This window comes from Chrysochloris asiatica, unplaced genomic scaffold (assembly GCF_000296735.1).
Source record: "Chrysochloris asiatica unplaced genomic scaffold, ChrAsi1.0 scaffold00081, whole genome shotgun sequence".
In the NCBI taxonomy this organism is placed as follows: Eukaryota; Metazoa; Chordata; class Mammalia; order Afrosoricida; family Chrysochloridae; genus Chrysochloris; species Chrysochloris asiatica.
The window spans coordinates 12,509,132-12,533,380 of NW_006408599.1; the positions used below are offsets into that span (position 1 = coordinate 12,509,132).

General features: G+C 41.3%; 1 protein-coding gene across 1 annotated transcript in view; it reads right to left on the reverse strand.

The window, feature by feature from the left end:
- Positions 1–24,249, reverse strand: part of ZNF618 (zinc finger protein 618) — a 210,666-nt gene that overhangs the window by 185,767 nt on the left and 650 nt on the right. The window lies entirely within an intron of this gene.

Below are 24,249 nucleotides of genomic sequence, written 5' to 3' on the forward strand. Positions count from 1 at the left end.
ATTAAAGCAATGTGGTTGGTGCCTGCACACATCAAGAGAACAAAACAGAGACTCCAGAAACAGACCTAAGTACATGGAAATTAAATATAAGACAAAGATGGGATTTCAAATAAGGGAGGAAGAGACAGTTTATTCAATTATTGGTGTCAGAGCAAGCAGTAGCTCACCATCTGGGAAACAATAGAACCTGATCCCTATATTTCTCCTTTAAACCAAATACAGTCCAGATGGATAAATCATTTAAATAGAAAAATAAACAAAAAATATATAAAATAGAAGAAACAAGATTGAATATTTTTATAAATTCTTAACATAGGGAAGACTTTTTAAAATATGATTTTAAAGTTTATAATTAAAATATACACAGAATCCACAAGGCAAAAAATGAAAACATTTTTCCAAAGGTTAAAATTTTATTAAACACTAATCAGGAGCTCTGGTAGCGTAGTGGTTACGAATCGGGCTGTGAACCATAAGGTCAGCGGTTCGAAACTACCAGCCGCTCCGCGGGAGAAAGATAAGGCTTTCTACTCCCGTAAAGATTTACACCCTCGGAAACCCTGTTACAGGGTCGCTATGGGTCGGAACCGACTCGATGGCACTTAACAACAACAACAACAATCAGCATTAGGAGTCCTGATGTGGCACTGTAGGATAAGTACTGGACCACAAGGTCAGAGGTTCAAACTCACCAGCCGCTCCTCAGAAAACCTATACATGGTCACTGTGAGTTGGAACTAACTCAATGGCACTTAAAAGCAATCAATTAGGAGTCATTGGGTCATGCAAATGGTTAACATGTTCCGCTTCTAACCAACACAAATTGGAGGTTTGCATCAACCCAGAGGCACCCCTTTGTAAAGGCTAGCAAATTGTAACCATGGCAATGAAACAATATAGGATAGGATGAATGTAAAATTAATGTTCTCCTATGTAAACTACCACATAATTCACAATAAAACATTTAAAAAAATAAAAAGCTAGCAAGCTGCTTCTAAAAAGTCACTCACTGAAAACCCTATGAGTACAATTCTACTCTGCTCCCATAGGACCATCTTCTTGACTCAGAGTCAATAAACAGTAACTGATTTTAAATAAAATTAACATTTTAAAAGTAAAAACAAGTTAAGGAAAAGGGGGGAAAAAAAACTTAGAACCTAAATGGCAAAGAGCCTATATATCTCTATATTCTAAAAAGCTTTTTTTAAAAGCACAAAGGAAAAGACAAACACTGTCAAAGAAAAATGGACAAACCACATAACCCAAGAAGACGTGTGTGTGACTAACACAAATATGCAAATGTTGTTGATGTTGTTGTTAAGTGCCATTGAGTCGGTTTCGACCCATAGTGACCCTGTATAGGATTTCTGAGGAGCAGCTGGTGAGCTTGAACCACTGACCTTGCAGTTCAAACGGCTTTTAATTCTGGTGCATTAGCCCACAGCGCCACACCAAGACCTATCAATTTGCCCATCATGTCAAAGATTAAAACTATTGGCAAGACAATGTGAATTCTATTAGGTATAAAATGATCACTCATGATCTCCAACATAAAGGTAAACTGGCTGTTACATTTCTGTATATATATGTAGTCAAGGAGCTCTGGTAGCGTAATGCTTACAAGTCAGGCTGCCAACCTCAAGGTCAGCAGTTTGAAACTACCAGCTGTTCCGGGGGGAGAAAGATGAGGCATTCTGCTCCCATAAAGAGTTACAGCCTCGGAAACCCTGTGCAGGGTCTCTATGAGTCAGAACCGACTCCACAGTACTTAACAACAACAACATGTAAACGGTGACATAGTAATTGGGCTTCCAGGGAATGATCCTAAGGAAACTATCCTACCAGTAGGAAGCCTGGTGTGTCATGAGATACGCCTCACAAGCAACCAACACCACCACAGACATTGGTGTGTAAGCACAATGTAGTCATTAAAATAATGGCGCTGCAGGATTAGAACCGGACTATGAATCACAGCTTGGTGGTTCAAGCCTTTCTGCTCCTGCAAATATTTACAGCCTCAGAAACCTTAGACAGAGTTGCTATGAGTCAGAACCAACTCTACAGCACTTTACAACGTATTTACTGATGTAAAAAGATGCCCATGACTTTAAAAAACAAAACCACAGAAGAGTGTTGAATTAAATCCCATTTGTGTAAAACTGTGATTATATACATTTATGCATACATGTTGTTGTTGTTAAGTGCCAATGAGTCGATTCCGACCCATAGCAACCCTGTATAGGGTTTCCAAGGAGCAGCTGGTGAGCTTGAACCACCGACCTTGCAGTTAAAACAACTTTGCAGTCTGACGTGTTAGCCCACAGCATCACACCAGGACTCCTATACATACATAGATGACTTATATAATGTTCATCACAATGAGAAGGATTTTAGGTGATTTAAAAAAAAAAAAAAATCTTCATATTTTTTCTGTACTCCTTGTATGTTTTCGTGATGAACATGTTATTTCTGTAATCAGAAAAAAAAAAAAAAACAACTTATTTTCATTTGAAAAAAAATAGAAGTGGGAAATCAATTCTCAGAGAACCATTTAATACTCAAAAACCAAAGCAAAGCATGTCCCCCTCAATGGGACGCAGCCTGGGACAGTGTGGTCAGGAAGCCTTGAGTTCAAGTCCTGTCTTTGACACTAATTAGCTGAGTGACACTGGGTAAATTAATATTACGAAAGGTGTGTGCCAGGGTTGTATTCTTTCACCGTACTTATTCAATCTGTACACTGAGCTCATAATCCGAGAAGCTGGATTATATGAAACAGAACATGGCATCAGGACTGAAGGAAGCCTCATTAACAACCTGTGATAATGCAGATGATACAACCTTGTTCACTAAACTTAAAATATTACTGATAAAGATTAAAGACCACAGCCTTCGGTCTGGGTTGTACCTCAGTGTAAAGAAAACAAAAATCCTCACAACTGAAACAACAAATAACATCAAGATAAATAGAGAAAAGACTGAAGTTGTCAAAGTCTTCAGTTTGCTGGGCTCAACCATCAACACTCATGGAAGCAGCAGCCATGAAATGAAACGACATATTGCATTAGGCAAATCTGCTGCATGAGACCTCATTAAAGTGATCAAGAGCAAATATGTTAGTGCACCTGACCCAAACCATGGTATTTTCAATAATCTTATATACATGTGAAAGTTGGACAGTGAATAAGGATGACCGTAGAAGAACTGCTGCATTTAAGTTACGGTGACGGAGGAAAATATTAAAAGCATCATGGACTGCCAAAAGAACAAACAAATCTGTGTTGGAAGAAGTACAGCCATAATGCTCCTTGGAAGCCAGGATGGCCAGACTTCTTCTCTCATACTTCGGACATATTATCAGAAGGGACCATTCCCTGGAGAAGGACATCATTCTTGGTAAAGTAGAGAGTCGGCGAACAGGAGGAAGACCCCCAGCGAGATGGACTGGCACGCTGACAGAAGCACTGGGTTTAAGAATAACAAGGATTGTGAGGTTAGCACAGGACTGAGCAATGCTTCTTTCTAGTGTGTATTGGGTTGCTATGAGTTAGCACTGATTCAATAGCACCTAACAACAATATACACATGGATCTCACCAGATGAAATTACACAGGAATCAAACTGATTGCATCTGTTGGAAGAGACGATAAAGAAGCTCAATATCATCAGCAAAACAAGACTAGGGACTGATTGTAGAACTGACCATTAATTGCACACATGTAAGTTCAAGGAGCTCTGGTAGCGTAGTGGTTACGAACCAGGCTGAGAACCACAAGGTCAGCAGTTTGAAACTACCAGCTATTCCGTGGGAGAAAGATGAGGCTTTCTGCTCCTGTAAAGATTTACAGCCTCGGCAACCCTGTACAGGGTCACTATAAGTCGGACCAACTCCACAGCACTTTACAACAACAACAAGTTCAAGCAGAAGCTGCAGAAAATTCAAACAAGTCCACAAGAGTCAAAACATGACCTTGAATATACACTACCTGAATTCAGAGACCAATTCAAGAATGACCAAAAACCAGAAGAATTGCAGAGTTGTAGGATGAAATCAAGTACATCATCCAGGAAGAAAGCAAAAGGCCATTGAAAAGACAGGAAAGAAAAGACCAAAACATGTATTAGAAGAGACGCTGAAACTTACTCCTGACAGTACAGAAGGTGGTGATAACTAGAAGAAATGAGGAAATAAAAGAACTGTACAGAAAATTTCAAAGGGCCACTTGAGAAGACAAAGTAAAGTACTATACAATGAAATGCGCAAAGACCTGGAGTTAAAAGGGATGAACACGCTCAGCATTTCTCAAGTTGAAAAATTAAAAGAAAAAAAAAAAAAATTCAAGCCTTGACTTGTAATATTAAAGGATTCTATACGCACTGTACTGCTAACAGGTTGTTAAGGTTGGTGGCTCAAACCCACCAGTCTATCCTCAGAAACCCTATACAAGACCATTATGAGTCGGAACCAACTTGATAGCACTTAACAACAACTACAGGCAAAATATTGAATGATGCATAAAGCATCAAAAGAAAATGGAAAGAATACACAGAGAGACTGTACCAAAAAGAACAGGTTGACCTCAACCATTTCAAGGCATACCATACGATCAAGAATCGATGATATTAAAGGAAGAAGTCAAGCTGCACTGAAGTCACTGGTGACAAACTAGGCTTTAGGAACTGACGGGATACAAATTAAAATGTTTCAACAAACTAATGTAGCACTAGAGAATCCACTTTTATGCCAGGCCAACTGATTGGAAGGGATCCATTATCTGTGTCCATTCTAAAGAAAGGTGACCCAACAGAACATGAAAATCATTTAAAATTATCATTAATATCACATGCAATGAGAATTTTGCTGAAGAAAATTCAAAAATGGTTGCAGCACTAAGTACATCAACAGGGAGCGTCCAGAAATTAAAGCCTGTGGAACAAAAGGTATCATTGCTGATGTCAGATAGATCTTGGCTAAAAACAGAGAATACCAGGAAAGATGTTTGCTTGCTCATTATTGACTATGCAAAGGCATTTGACAGTGAAGCTCAGTAACAAACTGTGGAAAACACTGGGACGTGTAGGTATATTCCATAATACTTAATTATGTTCATGAGGAACCTGTACATAGACCAAGAAGCGGTCGTTCCAACAGAACAGAGCAATGAATGGCTTAAATTCAAGCAAGGTGTACACCAGGACTGAATCCTTTCATCACTGAGCAAATAATCCAAGAAGCTTGATTAAAAGAAGAAGGTAGCATCAGAACTGGGGAAAACTCATTAGCAATCTGTGACATGCAGATGACACAACCTTATTCACTGGAAGCTAAGAGCACTGTATTGGTGCTTATCGGTGAAGATCAAAGACTACAGCCTTCAGTATGGATTGCACCTCAATGTAAAGAAAACAAAAACCCTCACAACTGAACCAATAAATTACATCACAATAAGCGGAGAAAAGATTGAAGACTTCATTTTGCTTAGCTCCACAATCAACATTCATGGAAGCAGCCATCAAGATATCAAAAGACGTACTGCATTAGGCAAATTTGTTGCAAAAGACCTTTATAAAGTGTTAAAGAGTAAAGATATCAGCTCAAGGGCTAAAACATACCTGACCCAAGCCATAGTATTTTCAATCCCCTCATAGGAGGAAGCTGGACACTGAATAAGAAAAACTGTAGAAGAATCAATGCGTAGAATCATGTTGTTGTTGTTAAGTGCCATCAAGTGGGTTCTGAAACATAGCGACCCTGTATAGGGTTTCCAAGGAGCAGCTGGTGACCTTGAACCACTGACCTTACAATTCAAATAGACTTTGTAGTCCAGCACATTAACCCACAGCGCCACACCAGGACTCCATTAAATTACATTGAATCACAGTGTTAGCAAAAACAAAAAACAAAACAAAACTGAAAGTACCATGGTCTGCCAGAACAAACACATCTGTCTAGGAAGAAGTACAGCCAGATGCTCCTTAGAAGGAAGGATGGCTTAACTTCATCTCTCACACTTTGGACATGTCATCAGGAGAGATCGGTCTCTGAAGAAGGACATCGCGCTTGGTAAAGTGGAGGATCAGCAAAAAAGAAGACGATCCCAACGAGATGGACTGACACAGTGACACACTGACAGCAACAATGGGCTCACACAAAACAGTTGTGAAGATGGCGCAAGAGTGGGCATGGGTTCATACTGTGTGCATAGGGTCACTATGAGTCAGAACCATCTTGATGGCACCTAACAACTGGCCCACATAAGCTAATTACTGAAAGGACCCATCAGCACCTGGCAGTGTAGGTGCTCAAAAGATCTGTCAGGTGATTGAATGCGGTAGGTCGATAGATAGATGAACAGATGGTCATACAGAAGGACAGGTGGTCTGAAAGATAGAAAGGTGGGTAGATGGGTGGATTGTGAACAGCTAGACAGATGGACTGACTGATGAACAGATTATATTTTCCAAAGGTGGTCACATTAAAATACATCTCATGGTACATGCTCTTCTCACAATGTGATGTGGATACTCCTCAGTCAAGAGCTGAGTCTGTGGTCTTCTCCTTGAACTGTGGTAGACTTTAACTTATGAAATCTGAGGCCACATCACAGAAGGTCTGCTTAGCTCTCTCTCACTTGGGTCATGCACTTTTGGAACTCCAAAGAGCCTTGTAGTAAATACCCTAAAGCCTCTATGCTGTGGAGACCACACAGAGAGAACCAGAGGTGTATAAGGTGCCCCAGCTGTTCAAGTATTCCAAGCACAAATACCCATCATGGAAGTGGAGAAGCCATTAAGATGAAAACAGCCCCAGAACTGACCAACTGATCCACTCCCAAATTCTTACCCACAGAAATCATGAGAAACACTCAATAATCATTGTTTTAAACCATTAAGTCTGGAGGTGATTTGTTATACAGCAATAGGTTGTTGCTGTTGTTGTTGTTGTTGTTAAGTACTGTGAAGTCCGTTCCAACTCATAGGGATCCTACACAGGGTTTCCGGGGCTGCAAATCTTTATGGGAGCAGAAAGCCTCATCTTTCTCCCATGGAACAGCTGGTAGTTTCGAACTGTTGACCTTGAGGTTAGCAGCCCGATTCGTAACCACTACACTACCAGATACAAATTGCTAAAATGAGAGCATGGGGTGCGAGCAGGGATTGATGCTGAATGGATGACTTGTACATATGGACCCTCTGAAATCAGAAACATACTGGATGTCAAACCCTAGTGTGGAGCTGTGGGATAAAGCATTAGACCACAAGATAGGTTCAAATTTACCCGTTGCTCCTTGGAAATCCTACTTGTTGTTGTTAAGCGCCACTGAGTCAGTCCCGACTCATAGAGACCCATGCTTCCAAGGAGCAACTAGTGGGTTTGAACTGCCAACCTTGTGGTTTGCAGTCCAGTGCTAATCCTACAGCAAGGTCGCTAAGAGTTGGGAACAACTCAATGCACTTAAGAACCAATTTGATGGCACTTAACAACAACAATGTACACTCTCTTGTCTATTGCAATGACCTCCCGAGTTCCTAGCTAGTCCAAGCTCTTATCTCAGCCGTCTGTACTTGCAGAAGCCAGTCCTCCAAACTCTTAACTCTGATTAATTGCCCTCCTGCCCCCGAACAAATTAATAGCACTTACTTTGAGACCACCTCGTCCAAGCTCTCATTGTTTAGTAAGGGAAATGGAGGTCCAAAGAAGGAAGAACACAAGTGAGTTAAACGTAAGGCTCAAACCCCTGCCCTGAAGCCTGAGGCTAATTCTCTTCCAACAGACTATGGACTCCAGGTATCCCCAGGTCTGATTCCAGACCCCACTATTCACTGCCTATTAGTGTTCCATCAGAGTAGCAAGTGCTGCTGCAGACTCTGGCTGGAACGTGCCAGAACTCTTGGCTCCAAACGTACCTTGCATCTGTCTGGGCATAAATTTGCATTCCGAATCCGGGAGGCCTCAATTCCAAGTATGTCAAATGTAATTAATTACAGCAAACCTTCTGCAACTGTTTTCAAACGCAGTATTAAAGGCTTCATGCACATGAAACACACAACCCGCTGGTGTGCTGAAGCACCCTGGGAGCTGGGGAAGCGAAGGCTCTGGAGTCTAGAACACAGGTTCCACAGATGGGGGGAACAACTTCCTAAGACACTACATCCAGGAAAACCACAGCAGCATCTAAGCAACCTGGGCTCAGGTCACAGTCTAATCACTAACCATATCCTTGAGCAAGTTACTTCACCTTCCCTTACTCTAAAATGAGAGGCATAAGGAATCCTGATGATGGGTTGGAAGGCAAGGTCAGAAGTTCAAACCCGCCAGCTGCCCCAAGGCTTTCTGCTTCTGTAACAATTTACAGACTCAGAAACCCTATACAGCAGGGGTAGGGAATGTCCAACCCTCAGGCCATATAAGGGCCATGAAATCATTTGGTCTGGCCCTGCCAAGGCAACTGCAGTTCCAGCCATCACTTTGTTGTTAAGTACCATTGAGTCGGTTCTGACTCATAACAACCTTGTATAGGGTTTTGGAGGAGCAGCTAGTAAGTCTGAACCTCTGACCTTGAGGCCAAGTACTTATCCTACAGCACCACACCAGTCATCACATTGTTCTTGTTTACTGCCGTCAAATCAGTTACAACTCATAGCGACCCTATATAGTCGTTCCAAACAGCAGCTTTGACCCGCTGACCATCTGGTTCAAACCGACCTTGTGGTCCAGTGCTTTATCCCACAGCATCACACCAAGACTCCAGTCATCACATTGTTGTTGTTGTTGTTAAGTGCCATCGAAATGGTTCCAACCCGAAGGGATCCTGTATAGGGTTTCTGAGGAATAGCTGGTGGGTTTGAACCGCTGACCTTATGGTTCAAACTGACTTTGCAGTATAGTGCATTATCCTGCAGAACCTCACCAGGACGCTAGTCATCACGTTGTTGTTAAGCATCATTGAGTCAGTTCCAATCCACAGCAACCCTGTATAAGATTTCCAAGGTGCAGCCAGTGAGCTTGAACTGCCAACCTTGTGATTCAAACTGACTTTGCAGTACAGTACAGTAACTCATAGTGCCACATCAGGACTTAAGTCATCACATAAGTGCCATCGAGTCGATTCTGACCCATAGTGACGCCATATAGGGTTTCCAAAGAGTGGCTGGTGAGCTTGAACTGCCGACCTTTCAGTTCAAACCGACTTTTCAGTCCAGCACATTAACCCACAGCGCCACACCAGGACATGTTATTGTTAAGTGTCATCAAGTCTGTTCTGACCCAAAGTGACCTTGTATAGAGTTTCTAACCTTGCAGTTCAAACCAACTTTGCAGTCCAGCACATTAACCCACAGCGCTACACCAGAACTCTCACCAGGACATTATTGTTGTTGTTGTTGTTGTTAAGTGCCATTGAGTCAATTCCGACCCATAGCAACCCTGTACAGGGTTTCCAAGGAGCGGGTGGTAAGCTTGAACTGCAGACCTTGCAGTTCAAACGGATTTGTAGTCTGGTGCATTAACCCACATGGTGCATTATCCACAGTGCCACAGCAGGACATTATTGTTGTTAAGTGCCATTGAGTCGATTCCAACCCATAGCGACCCTGTATAGTGTTTCCAAGGAGCAGCTGGTGAGCTTGAACCACTGACTCTGCAGTTCAAAGGGTTTTGCAGTCTGGCGCATTAACCCACAGAGCCACACACCAGGACATTAGGAGTGAGTTAACTGTTTGACCAAATATATCAGACTAATTTTTAGGTTGGTAATTTTGTATGGCCCGCGAATGACATTATAAATTGTGGCAGACCCCTGATCTACAGGGTCACTTTGAGATGGAATCGAATCAGTGGCACTAGGCTGGATTTATACCTCAAAGCGCTATTGTGAGCCTGAGCTTTGGATTCATCTGAATTTGAAATCCAAATGCCTGTGAGACCTTGGGCAATTAATTCCTTTTGCTCTGAGTCTTAATTACCTCATTTGAAATAAATAAAAAGGTAAAAATCACTACTTTTCAGTGTAAATTATGAGTATTAAATGAGAAAATAGATGTAATATGCTTAGCCCATTGCCTAGCATATAAGAAAACCAAAAAGAACCACACCAGTAAATTCCAACTCATGGCAACACCATATGTTTCAGAGTAGAACTATATTCCATAGGGTTCTCAACGGCAATGATCTTTCAAAAGTCTATTGCCAGTACTTTCTTACACCTTACCTTTGGGTAAATTCAAACCACCAACTTTTCAGACAGTTGGCTAGTGCTTAACAGTTTGCACCACCCATGAGTCAGAATCAACTCAACAGCAACCTGCATATAAGAAGCACTCTGCAAATATGCAATGATTATAATTCAAGGCAGAAAAATTCTGCCTTGTAAAATATAACATGAGAAAAGTAAGAATGCTAAACATAAGACAGAAAGAGTTCCTGACTTAAAAAACAAAAATTTGTAAGTTTGAATAGCTCAAAAATCCCTTCCAGAAAACAGCACAGGAAAACTGCTAGAGACTTGGGTTTGAGTGTTAGTGCTGTGGCCCCATCCTTCAGTCAGCAGCACAGTATCAGGTCTCTATACCAGGTTGGAAGTCTAGGGACCTAGATGACCTGCCAGCTCTGCCCAGTAAGACAATAATGCCCTTTGGTGTACTTCCAAATGGTTTAGTTTCCCAGACCATCACAGGGAACAGATGAGCCTAAACAAAAGAACACCTTCCAGCCCTTAACACCCCAAATCCACAACCTTCAATGTAATGTGAGTCTCCAGACATGAACTATGCCCTGATTCAAAAAGATCACAGGTTCAAACCCACAGATGAAATCAGCTTCAGAATATTTTGGCAAGTGCAAAAACTGCCGGGGGTAATCTTTTAAACTTGTTTGCCTGCCTTGTTGGATTTACTTTCTTCCAAAAGTGTTTAATTAATGATAAGGGGAATGGATAAGTAAAGTGGGGCACAGTTTAATCTCCTTCATTAATTAGCAATACCTCCCTCTCTTGTAAATTCTCATTCCCCCTTCACTTTGAGCAGCCTGTTATGCTGATGTTTCTATATTCACTGTACGCATCAGCCACACTGCTCCAGCGCTGAGCAGTGTGCTCTGAGTCTTGCAGTCTGTAAAGTACCCAGTGAAGCTTCTATGTTTTGCAGGGTAAGCCACTTCCCCTTGCAGGGGTTCCCTTTCCTCTCTCTACAAAGAGAGCAGGTTGATTTAAGTCAGTGTTGTCCAATATAATTAGAATGTGAGCCACATCGGTAATTACAGATTTTCTAATAGCCCTCTGTCAGGGAGTCAATTCTGAGTCATAGTGACCCTATCAGGTACAGCAGAACTGCACCACAGAGGATGCAAAACTGCCAATCTTTACAGAAACAAATTGCCACATCTTTCTTCCTCATAGCAACTGATAGGTTCAAACTGCCAACTTTTTGATTAGCAGCTGAACACTTTAACAACTGTGCCAACAAGTCTCCTTAAATTTTCTAGTGGTTACATTTTAAGAACTGTAAAAATAAAACAAGTGAAATTAATTTTAGTATCTTATTTATCCCAATGTATAAAAACATTATCATTAAAATTTGTAATCAACAAAAATTACTGAGATCACTGAGTCTCTTTTTTACCCCTACTAAGTCTTTCAAGGTGGAGTCCTGGTGTGGCGCTGTGGGTTAATGCACCAGACTGCAAAGCTGTTTGAACTGCAAGGTGGCAGTTCAAGCTCACCAGGCGCTCCTCGGAGATCCTATACAGGGTCGCCATGGGTCGGAATCAATTCGATGGCACTTAACAAGTCTTCTAGGTGGCGCTGTAGTGGAAGTGCACTAGACTGCAAGATTGGTTTGAACCGCAAGGTCGGCAATTCAAATTCATCAGCTGCTCCTTGGAAATCCTATACAAGGTTGCTATGAGTCTAAACCCACTTAAGTGTTCAAAATCTAGTGTGGATTTTATACTTTACAGCACATCTCAATTCAGACTAGCCACGTTTCAGAAGTTAAATAACCACAGGTGGCCACCAGTAAGTATAGGACTACACAGGTTTAGAAAATCTCTAAAAGCCACACTAGCTCTAGACTTCTAATATTCAAAAAGAGGACCAGTCTCACAACAAATTACACTTAAAGCTAGTAGCTCCCCAAGGAAGTGCTCTTTCCCTGAGGCCTCCTTTCAAGCTGACCCTCTGGTCCATTTCAGTTTTATTTCAGATCAGTTTCACCGTCTTTTTTTCTTCCAGGAAACACAATAAAGAAACACCCACATAAACACACTTAAATTTTTATAGTTATTTTTCCCAAATGATGTAATTAAAAACTAAAAAAATTCCTCAGCATGGAAAGATGTCTTCATCTCTTTCTTTTGGGCATATGAAGTACCTGCTGCCCTATATCCACTTGGCTCAGATGGCAAAACCCTGAGCCCCAAATAAAACAAGGAACAAGTTTCCTGTAGAATTGCACCAAACCAAAATTCTCTTCCTTGCCCTCCTCCAATTCTCCACAGATATGCTGGGGGACGGGTGGGAATTTGTGCTGTAGAGGCTCAAACTCGAAAGGTGGAATGGTTAGCTCCCCAGGCATACTGTCTTGGTCAATAACACATCCAGTAAGCAATCCAAGATCTCATCTGACTTTAAATGTCACCAGCAAACTGCTAGCCGGGGGGCTTGCTGAGAGACACTGGGGACTCCTCCACTTTGCAGGAGTCTTGGCCAGCCTTGGGAGCTATTAGATTTCTTTCCTCCCAAGGCCCCCATCCCAAATGGGACTGGCCCCTGGGAATCAATCCCTGACCCAGGGCTCACTTCACTAGAAAGTAGCTTTTCCCCTGTGGTTTCTATAAAAGACTAGGGAGCTGAGCATCATCTGACTCCATTTTTCTCTTTAGTTTATATACGATGTCTCATTCTGCTTTGTCAGCTAAAATATTTTTATCATTTTTCTGTCGACTCAATACCATCCTCACCTCAGCCTCCCTCCTTTCCTTTTTAAGGAATGAAAAAGGAATTTGTCGGCAACATGTTTCTCCAGTTTGTGTGTGTGTGTGTGTGTGTGTGTGTGTGTGTGTGTGTGTGTGTGTGCCATCTGATGCTTGCAGGGAGCCTGTTAAGAGTTACACATATGGACTGTTCTCCCACTTAACAGACAGATAAACAGAGGTTTGCATAAGGGTACAGAGGCCAGTGCTTTTGCAGGGTCAGACAGGTTATGTATATGACTGAAATGGAAGGAACATACCCTATGTCTCAAAGGTCTAAAACAATCCACACTTTTTAACCCTTGTTTGTTAAGTGCTATCAAGTAGGTTTTGACTCATAACGACACTGTATGGGGTTTCCACGGAGCAGCTGGTGAGTATGAACTGCCAACCTTGCGGTCCAAGTGCTGCCGAGTCAGTGCCAACTCACAGCAACCCTGTATAGGGTTTCTGATGAGTGACCATTTAAGATTGAATTGCCAACCTAGCGGTTCAAACTGACCTTTCAGTTCAATGTTTATCCTACAGCACCATTCCAGGACTCCAAATCAGTAATCAGTGTTAGTTATAAAAAGTTAATACATAAGAAAAATAAAACAAGATATTAACACACATATTGTTGTTGTTAAGTGCTAATAATGCATTGGTTCTGACGCATAGCGACCCTGTATAGGATTTCCGAGGAGCAGCTTGTGGGTTCACCAACCATGTGGTTAGCAATCCAGTGCTTATCGTACAACGTCACACCAGGACTCCTGACACACGTCATTGTTATTGCTGTTGTTAAGTGACATCGATTCAATTCCTACTCATAGTAACTCTGCATAGGGTTTCGAAGGAGTGGCTGGTGGGTTTGAACCTCCTACCTCATGGCTAGCAGTCCAGTACTTATCCTAAAGCACATACAGAGCTACACAACTTTAAAGGCACTTTCAAATAGGCTATCCTATTTCATTCTGACAATTGACCAGGGAAGGATTAGTCCTGTCCCACTTTCCAGATATTGAAATTAAGATTCAGAGAGACAAGGAACACATTTGTGATCTTAGAGTTAGGAAGCAGCAAACTTGTCCCAAACTCAGGTCATCTATCCAAAAACCACAGGGTCAGTGTTGCCCCTCTGCGATGTCATGGGAGAGGGAAGGACAGTGGCCCAGTCAGCCAGCCCAGCCCAGGCATTTCCCCTTTGAAATTTGATTACCCAGGGAGTGTCCAGTGAAGCAGGTCAGTCAGTCTTGCTTTGATGACAACCCCAAGGGTATCTAATTATAACAGGGAAAAAATAAGGAGGAGTCCTCTAACTCTCAAGATTAAATTCAATTTTAATTCCTTTTGACACAACATATGTACAAACCGTAAGAAAAACATTGGCTGGAAACTTAAAAAACTCGGGGGCTGAAATCTCCCCATTGTCTATTCACGGAGGTCCACGTCTTTCTTAGGTAAGTCACCTCCCCCTCAAGGTTTGAAAGAGAGAGACAGAGTGTGCCATAAAAATTGGAAGAGTAAATTGACTTCACATCCCATACTAAAGCCAATTTGTTAATAGCACCATACTAAGAAGGATTCTGAGGAGCCATGGCCAAACTCAATAGAAAAAACTACCATGATCAATTAAGGAGCTCTGGTAGCGTCGTGGTTAAGAATCGAGCTGCGAACCTTAAAGTCAGCGGTTCGAAACTACCAGCCACTCCGCGGGAGAAAGATGAGACTTTCTACTCCTGTAAGGATTTATACCCTTGGAAACCCTGTACAGGGTCGCTATGGGTCAGAACCGGCTCGACGGCACTTAACAACAACAACAACCATGATCAATTAGCAATGTTTACCACAAGCTTAGGAGCCCTGGTGGCACAGTGGGTTAAGTCCTGAGCTGCTAATGTCAAGGTATGCAGTTCAAATCACCAGCCACTCTGAGGGAGAAAAATGAGGTGGTCTGCTTCCATAAAGATTTACAATCTCAGAAACCCTATGGAGCAGTTCTAGTCTGTCCTTTGTTGTTATTATTATATGCCGTGGAGTTGGTTTCGACTCATAGCAACCCTGTACAGGGTTTCCGAGGCTGTAAACCTTTATGGGAGCAGAAAGCCTCATCTTTCTCCCACGGAACAGCTGGTAGGTTCAAACTGCTGACCGTGCGATTCACAGCCCGATTCATAATCACTACGGTACCAGAGCTCCTTAAGAAGGTCACTATTAGTCAAAACTGATAGCAATGTGTTTAGGGTACAATAGGCTTGAAAATGGGAAGTGGCAGTAGGTATGTTATTCAATTACCACCCTGGGCTAGATAAACAAATAACTTGCTACAAGTGAAAAAGTACTTTGTCCTTTACAGAGTTTTGCTCTCCGATCCCTTACAACTTTCCCAGCACATGTCTTCATCTTCCTCATCATTGTTCTCATCCCCACTTTACACACAAGGAAAGCAAGCGCCCAGGGAAATGAAGTACTTTGACAAAGATCACAAAATGATTTAACAGTAAAACAGAAAAAGAAGCCAACCCTTTGTTCCTCCATCATCAATCTATTTGTTCTACCCTTGGAAGTGTTAAAGTGATTTTCCACCATTGGTGAGACAGCTCATCCACAAGGCTGAACAAAAGGTACCACAGGTTTAGAGCTTCGCCTCCCTCCCAACGGCTATTTACACCCTTTTCAGGAGACAGCTGCAGTTAGTTGCTGTCCAATCAATTCCAACTTATGAGTTAGGACACCCACCCAAAGACATGGAAGGAAAGGGTGTTAAGTCACCAAGTGTCAATCAGGTGCTTCCTCCCGATGAGCAACCCCAAAAGATGTCCCCACCCTCACTGCGCAGGTGGAGAAGCCAAATCTGAAGATATGTGAAATAAAAGAGGGCAGAATTTGGGAACCTTAAAGATCTCAAGACCGCCCCACGGTATCCTACGCCGTGTGCATCTTGGACTGTAAGATGCATCATCAATTTTATAGCAACTTTTTGAGAAGAAGACATAAGAGGAAGAAACCGTGTATTAAAAGAACACATTTATTATAATACACATCCCAATTTCAGAAGCATGAAAACATGGGAATGTGATGTTGACGAAATATGGTCTGCCTCAAAACTGGGATTCTGTGCTCGCTGCTTGCTGAGCTGGACCACCAAGTGTTTAAAATGACAGATTTTTATAAAACAGAAAAATAATTAAACAGAGTATTCTCGGTTTTCTCCCAGAAATTTTCCTTGACTCTCTGACATCTGCAAACCAGAATGAGATCTACGATCGGTGGAGTCTGGGTGAGCGCCAAATCAAATGGGCCAAGAGAGTACTGTGCAAAGAGCCCCTGATGTCCACTTCTTGGCCACTTGACCAAAAAGACCAGTTATTAGCACAAACCCAGGGCAGTGCTGGCCCCTTCCACCTCAAACCTTCCCCATGTGTACCTCCCTAAAACCACAGTGCCCCATTGACTGTAATACAAATCAGAACCAGACATTTAGTTGATGATCCCAATGGTCTTTGATCCCTTGATCCCATAGTAAACAGAGAACTTTATTCAACAGAGGAAAAGGGCCAGGGGTAAGTGGTCAAAGGAATTTTAGCACCTTTCAAAGATTCCCTTGGACATATTATTTTAAGATAGTCATGGGCTTCAGAGCCAGCTGTAAGAAAATTTGCTTATAGCCTAATAAAACACTGGTTTTCACCAAATAGCCACACCCACGTTAGTCATCCACTCTTCACTAGGCTCAAATCTGACTGATTTGAGCTATTTCCAAAAATCAAATTAAGTCATCAAATATTTATTTAGCTGCTCCTCTGTGCCAGGCCCTGAAATGAATAACCCATGATCTCTGCCCTCAAGGAACTCAAAAATTGACTAGAGAAATAGAAACAGACAATTCTCATCTGTGGGTACACAGTATTTGGAAAGTACCTCTGGGTAGCGTAGTGGTTACGAATCGGGCTGCAAACCTTAAGGTCAGCGGTTCGAAACTACCAGCCGCTCCGCGGGAGAAAGATGAGGCTTTCTACTCCCGTAAAGATTTACACCCTCGGAAACCCTGTACAGGGTCGCTATGGGTCGGAACCGACTCAACAGCACTTAACAACAACAACAACAACCTCTGGGTAGGGCTGGGGATTAACTCTACCTGGGGAGGCTCAGGGGGTTTCACAAAAGAGGAAGTGCAGCTAGTCTGAAGAGGGGTCTCGATTCCCATCAAGCAGAGATGAATGAAATAGAGGGGAGAGCAAGCAGGAAGGCCCAACATGAGCAGACACTCAAAGGTCCACAGTCTACTCAAGATTCAAATGAACCCTTTTAAAGACTGTGTCATCGCTCCAGAAAAAATGCAGAACTATTAGAGGAGCTGGAGCCTCCTTGGAATGAAAGCATTGAGTACACTTTGTAAGACGTCTAAGGAGATCTCTTGTCCTAGTCTGTTTTCAAGCAACAACAAAAACATTTCCTTAGCTTCTTGCAACCTCATTGCCCACTAAGAAGAGACCACCAAGTTTCTGGGACCTAAAAATGTTTTCATTGGGTCCCCAGAATGGAGACCCCTTGGTCACTGGACCTCTGTCTAAGAAGGTCCATAGACTAGCTGGTTTTCTACATGTGCTGTTCGACTTGATCCCAAAGTAACTCTTGAAGGTCAAGATTATTACCTCCTCTTTCGAGATGCAAAAACTGTGGTTCCAAGCCAAGAAGTAACTTTTCCAAAGCAGCAATCACAATGTTAACACGGTAAGGCTGGGTTTCCAACTCTGGTCTGGCCAAACCCAATCCCAGCTCTCCATTTTAGCAATTGGGTAGATGTCAGAAAACTTCGCTGAGTCGGACCTAAGGCCTAATCTATCCTGGCGGAATTTCCTGTTGGTTTCAAGTTCAGTTCAGAAATGGATTACACTGACAGACCATCTTTGCCCTGATCTCTTGTTCCCTTCAGCCCTATCTCTAGTCCTAACCACCTGCTGACTTTTTATATCTTTATCCTTCACTCAGGCAACCCTTTATCTAAAAGCCAACTTCCACTGACTGCCTCCCTCACATTTCTCAACCTCAATGGCACATGCTAAAACACATCACCCTGGAGTTTCGGCCATTTGTCATGTGTAATCACAGAATGTTGGGTTTGAAACAAATAGGAGGGGTTCAAAAAGCTCATGAGAAAATTCCATTATCGTTCAATTCTGTCTTCAATGAACTTTTTGAATACCCCTGGTTAAAGGGAAGCATGGACCACTTTAGCAAAGAGGGACTAAATGGATGGAACGAATCCATACTAAATGCCTCAGAGCATACAGTACTCAAGAAAGAAGTTCTACCAACACAACCAAGAGGTTTGTAAGATACTGCTACCCTTCAGAGACTAGCCAGTAACACCAACTCTATACAACATTGTCCAATAAAAGAGCCTCTCACCACATCTGGCTGCAGTGCATATGAAACGTGGCTAGTTCAAATCTAGGTGTGCTGTGGGAATAACAACACGTTAGTTTTCAAGGGCTTAATACCAGCAAGAATATAAAATATATAAAATATCACAATGATCATTTTTACATTGATTACATGTTAAAATCATAGTATTGTGGATATACTGGGCTAAATAAATTACTAACATTTATTTCACCTCTTTCTTTTTTATGTTTTGTCCTTAAATGTGCTACTAAATTATTTAAATTATATAGAAGGCTTACATTTGTGGCTCCCATCTAATTTCTATCGGGCAGTGCTGGTCTAATACCTTTAAGAGTTGAGGAGACCAAAACAGCAATTCTGGAGTTCTTAGATGCACACTCTCAAAAACACAAACATTAACAAAGAGTCCAAATAGAACTTATAATTGCATAAGCGTGGACTTTACAATTACATAAAAAAAAAAAAAAAAAGTCTGGCAATGTGACATAAAAGTGGACAATAAAAGTTATCTCTAACTGTAGTCCCTATCACCAAGACAGGGTGGTTTGAACCACCGTCCTTGTGGTTCAAACCAACCTTTCAGTCCAATGCTTATCCTGCAGAGTGAAGGGAAGTGTTTCTGGGGATGCTGTGATGGAACTCCATAGTGCTACCTGCCCCCCACATTCCCTCCCGTCCTGACACAGGCCCGTCCTGCGTTGGTCTAGCCTCCTTACCCATTTTTCTCTGACAGACACTGAAGGAGGGAACGGGGATCCCACATTACTTTTAAAATCTCCTTTCCAACGAGACTTCCAGTCTAAACCAAGGCCAACAAGATGACTTCCCACGAAGCTGGTGTCACTTTGGAGAGGCTCAACAAGGAGCCAAAGTTTGTGGCACAAGACACCTAGCCCACAGAGCTCGTGTAAAAATTGACAAGGAAAATAAATGAAAAAATAAAGCATAAGAAGTAAATTGCAGGGTACTTGCAGTCCATCATGGCAAGTCAACAACTATGATCAGTATCTTTCAGACTCTTTTGACAGAGATCCACACTTAGGAGATAACATTTCACATCACGCATACACTGATAAGTAAAATTAGTTTCATAAGCCAATACCACCCTGTACCCTGTATTATGCCTCTGGTATTTTTTTGTTCCCCTCTGTTCCATTCTTTTCTATTTATTTGATGCAGTTGTGATCCACTAAAATGATTTCACAATCCACTAATGAATCTGAACCCACAGTTTAGCCTGAGTATGGAGTCCTGGTGTGTAGCGCTGTGGGCTAATGTGCTGGACTGCAAAGTTGTTTGAACCACAAGATTGGTGGTTCAAGATCACCAGCCACTCCTTGGAAACCTTACACAGGGTCACTATGGATCAGAAACGACTCAACAGCACTTAACAACAACAACATGGTCAGTAAGAGATGTACTCTCCATCCCATGGCTGACATGGCTAATTGAATACTGTGCCCTTCTCTCCAGAATATGGGAGTCTAGATATAGCCTAGGAGCACTGGTAGCATAATGGTTACGAATTGGTCAGCAGTTCGAAACTACCAGCTGTTCCGTGGGAGAAAGATGAGGCTTTCTGCTCTCGTAAAGATTTACAGCCTCAGAAACCCTGTAGAGAGTCGGAATCAACTCCATGGCACATAACCACCACCACCAGATACGACCTTGTATCAATCCTTAACATAGTGACACAAGTAACTAGGTCACTTGGTGTAAGATTCAAAGATGAAACTTACTACACCTGTGTAGGTTCCAAAGACCAGCAGTTCATTATGCAAAATCAGTTTATGTGAAGAAGAAATGGAGGGACCCTGGAGCCCAGATCCTTGGAATTGCTGTGTGTCTAGCAACAATGTGCTCTAGACCCCAAAGCCCTGCTGTTCAGGTTGGCACTAGAGTGGATCCGGGACCCAGGAGCTGGCACAAGTGACAGCTCTGGGGCTCCAACCTGAACAAGAGGCACAGCTGAGGGTCAAGAGAGTTGGTGTAGGTTTCTGCCCAGGCCTTCCTGCAACCACCCTTTCTCCTGTAGCCTCACAAGCCACATGCTATTGGTGTTGAAGGACTTGAAATCCCAGGACGAGAGCCTGGAGACTAATGGATGCCCAGAAAAAGAGCTCAGAAGCCCAGATCACAAGAGAAGGAAGGGTGGCCAGTTTATGCTGTAGTTTCCAAGTGCTAAATTCTCCCCAGGAGTCCCTCCAGGGCACACTCCCCCATCCTGCCTCTTCTTGGGCCCCTCTGGCCACGCTTGAGCCCTTCTAAGGAAGGGCTACTTCAAAATCCACCTCAGTCATCTCTTTCATAGGAAAAGCTGCAACTGTGTCTCCAGTCATAGGGATGGGGTCCATAAAAAGCCTTCTGAAGAACTTGCAGCTTTATCTGTGAGCTGGACAGACATGGATAACTCTGAAGTCAGGGAGCTGGATGATCAGGGAGGAAACCCAGGTTAATGTGCAAAATAGTCAGATAGTAAGTTTAGGCCTTTTACCGCTGCTCCTACATGCAAAACATTGTATAACAAGATAGTTGGTAAGAGAGGAGTAGATGTATTATCCTTGACCTAGTACAAAGGTCTTATTTTACAAATGTGACAAATACGAAAATTGAGGCTCAGAAGGAAAAAGTGATTTGTTCAAGGTCATACAGCAAGCCCTTAGGTAAGCTAGGACTTCTATGTATCCACAAAGCCACATTATTTTACATATGACACAAAATAATACAAGAATATGGAAAAAACTCAAACTTTCATCATGACCATGAAACATGGCAAGGAGTTCTTATCACCCCACCTAGGAGAAGATGTGAGGATTCTTAGGTCAGAGGAAGCAAAATGCCAAGAGCCAAGTCAAAGGTAGAAAAAAAAACGATGGCTAACCCTTGAGGAGCTTTTAAACTTGGCTTCTCGAATGAAACAAACCATTGGCTGTTTATTCTCTAGGACCAGAGAGAGGTCAGTCTTACATTGACCAGCCATCTTTGTTGTTTTCCTTCTGTAACTGCTAGAGCCCTTGTTCAAGTTCACCTCTGTGCAGGGCTGAAGTATAAACAAATCCTTTTTCAGCTTGGTAGGAAGTCAAGCTATAAAGCGGGCCCTTGAAATTTCAAACCGTATTAGAAAAAAAAAAACTCCTTAGGCAGAAAAGCAAAACATTAAGTAATAAAAGTCTCCACTGAGAAACTGAGCATAAATGATCTTTCACCAAAATAACTCAGTCCATCATCAAATTACCACCCCTCAAGTCCAATTTGCCAAAATTTTCACTCAATAATGTAACAAAGTGTGGTGAACAGACACAGGCTAATAAAAATTAGAACATATATTCATTTCTGGTCACACTTTCATTTCAAACAGCAGGTGAGAGAGGCAAGGCCCCAGGTCAGCTCTCAATCCTGAGAGATGCCAATAGAAACAAAAGAAAACTGACCCCGCCCCCAACAGTACCATCATGCACCTCTATTTCCTTTACAACAAACATGATCAGAATAACCAATCTGGAAAATAAATAAATAAAACTTATCTACAAAACAAAACAATTTTCAATTTCTGGCCAGGGGGTGGCTTTAAACCATAGTCAACACAACAAAATTTCAGCAGAATGAAGCACATCTGAGTTGTGTGTCAGGAGCTCCAGGAAACACAAAAGGCTACGCTGTCATATTTTTATTCCTTGCACCAGAAATAACCTGTTATCTACAACCCTGACTTTTTCTCAGATGTCCTTACCCCTCTCCCAAACTATCCCCATCCCAGAGTACAGTCCTTCTTCAGGCTACTAAACTCAGGCCTACTGTCTCCAGAGGCACCACAACCCCTTAGAAATTACAAATTCTTTGCCCGTCCTAGGCATCGGCCTAAATAATTCAACAGATTAAAAAAAAAAATTTTTTTTTAATTATGCTACTTAAAAAAAAAAAAAAAAAAGCTCATTCCAAATATGTCAGAATGTGGCTAGTCATCCCTGAAGGATTTCTTTAACTAAAAAACTACAATCTCCCAAAGACAGTGGTGATGATGATGATGGGAAACGCCAAACCTCTGCCACTATCTAGTATATAATTCTGATCCCCTTCAAAAACCAAATTTCACAAAACAGGATTGGGAATCCATGGACTGGGGCCACCAGGTCTTCCAAGACCAGTTGGTGCCTGGTGAAAGGTGAAAGGGATTAAAAGGGTTCCCAGACCTAGAGGGTGTGACCCACCAAGAGCCCACCCTGCCTCAGTACTCCTCTTTAGTAGAGAAATCAGAAGTTTTTTTTTTTCTTTTTTTGTTTTTTTTTTTGTGTGTGTGGGGGGGGGGTGTCTCAAAATTGCCAGTAAATTCAGTCAGATCAGATTCTAACTGACCACACATAATCCTTTATCTTTAAGTGAGTACCTAATATTTATTTTTGAAATTTCAATCCAGTCAATATTTGTCTTTAAAAAAAAAAAAAAAATTTTTCTTTTTTTTTTTTTTTTTTTTTAGGTTTCACCTTCAATTGCTTCATTTCAGGCCAAAAACGTTCAAAAAAACCTCCAAATGAAGTATTATACCTTTAGGTTTGGCTTTTTTTTTTTTTTCCCCCTTTAGAAAATTTAAAGTTTCCTGTTAAAAATCAGTTGAGTTGATGTTTTACCATCCATTTCTTCAGCCAAGTAAGTGTTCCACTAGGACCATGGGTAAGAATCGGAATTTTCATCTCCCCTTTGCCCTCCTTTTATCTTTCTTTCTGGTTAAGTCAGTAAAATTTGTGTTTTGTTTTGTTTTGACTTTTGGTCATAGATCACAAAAATTTATCAAATATAATAAAATTTTCCCTTTGTAAATAATCACCACTTTTGAAAATTACCAAGTAAACTACCAACCCCACATAACAATAAAGAGGTCTGAAAACAATTTGGATTTTTACAAAATAATAAATTTTTCAAATCGGAAGAATGAAAAAGCACAGAAAAGGGAAATTTTTCTTTTACCAAGGCATCCTCAAGCCTTGTCTTTATCAACTGATTCAGTTATATGTTATAAAAAATGAGCTTCTGTGAATCCTCTGTTAGTTTTTTCATAATAATGTTAATTATGCATATCTTATTTTAATGGCGGTCTCTCCTACAAATCTCTGGGCTATGTAATTTGTATAACATAATGAATTTACATTTTCCACTATATATGGCTTTAAAAGGTCCTGACATTTTCTGTAAGAAGAAATAACTAAAAAGAAATGCTTAGACCTTTCAGAAAACAAAATCAGAAAACAATCTTAATTATTCCAATAAAAAAAAAAAACCTATAAACCAAACAAATGCCAAAAAATAACACAGAATTTCACTTCAACTTTTTCAATTGCTATTTTTCTTTTAGAACCTAGGTGTTTAAAGGCTGTAAAATGTAAATGCCAAATTAAGGAAAAAGAAAAAAAAAAAAAAAACCTACAATTTTTGGGTGTGTCCAAAGCCAACATTTTAGGTCTATTTTCTCTTTTAAATCCTTCCTTCTTAGAAACAGAAAAACTTTAAATATTCCCAAATGATGAAATTAAGTCTTTTTTGCCCACTGAGCTGATCAAGTTCCAAATTACAATGAAGTACGATTTCTAATTGCTTCATAAAACCAATTCTTCCAGTTTCCCCTAAACTCAACAATTTCCCTCCTTTTCTCTCATTAGTTCTTTTCTCAAACTAAAATGAGTTGGGCAGTCAAACAGATTTTGCTCTAGAAACCTTTTTGCTTTCTCCCCTCCAAAACCTGAATTCATTCAAATTCCAGCTTAATTTTCATTTACATATTATGTAGATTTGGCTTCAGAAATAAAAATTGTCTCCATGCTCTTGGAAAGCTCTAAGTGGAAATTTTCACTCCAAAACAAAGAAAAGAAGAAAAAAAAGAATTTCTTTTCCCTCCA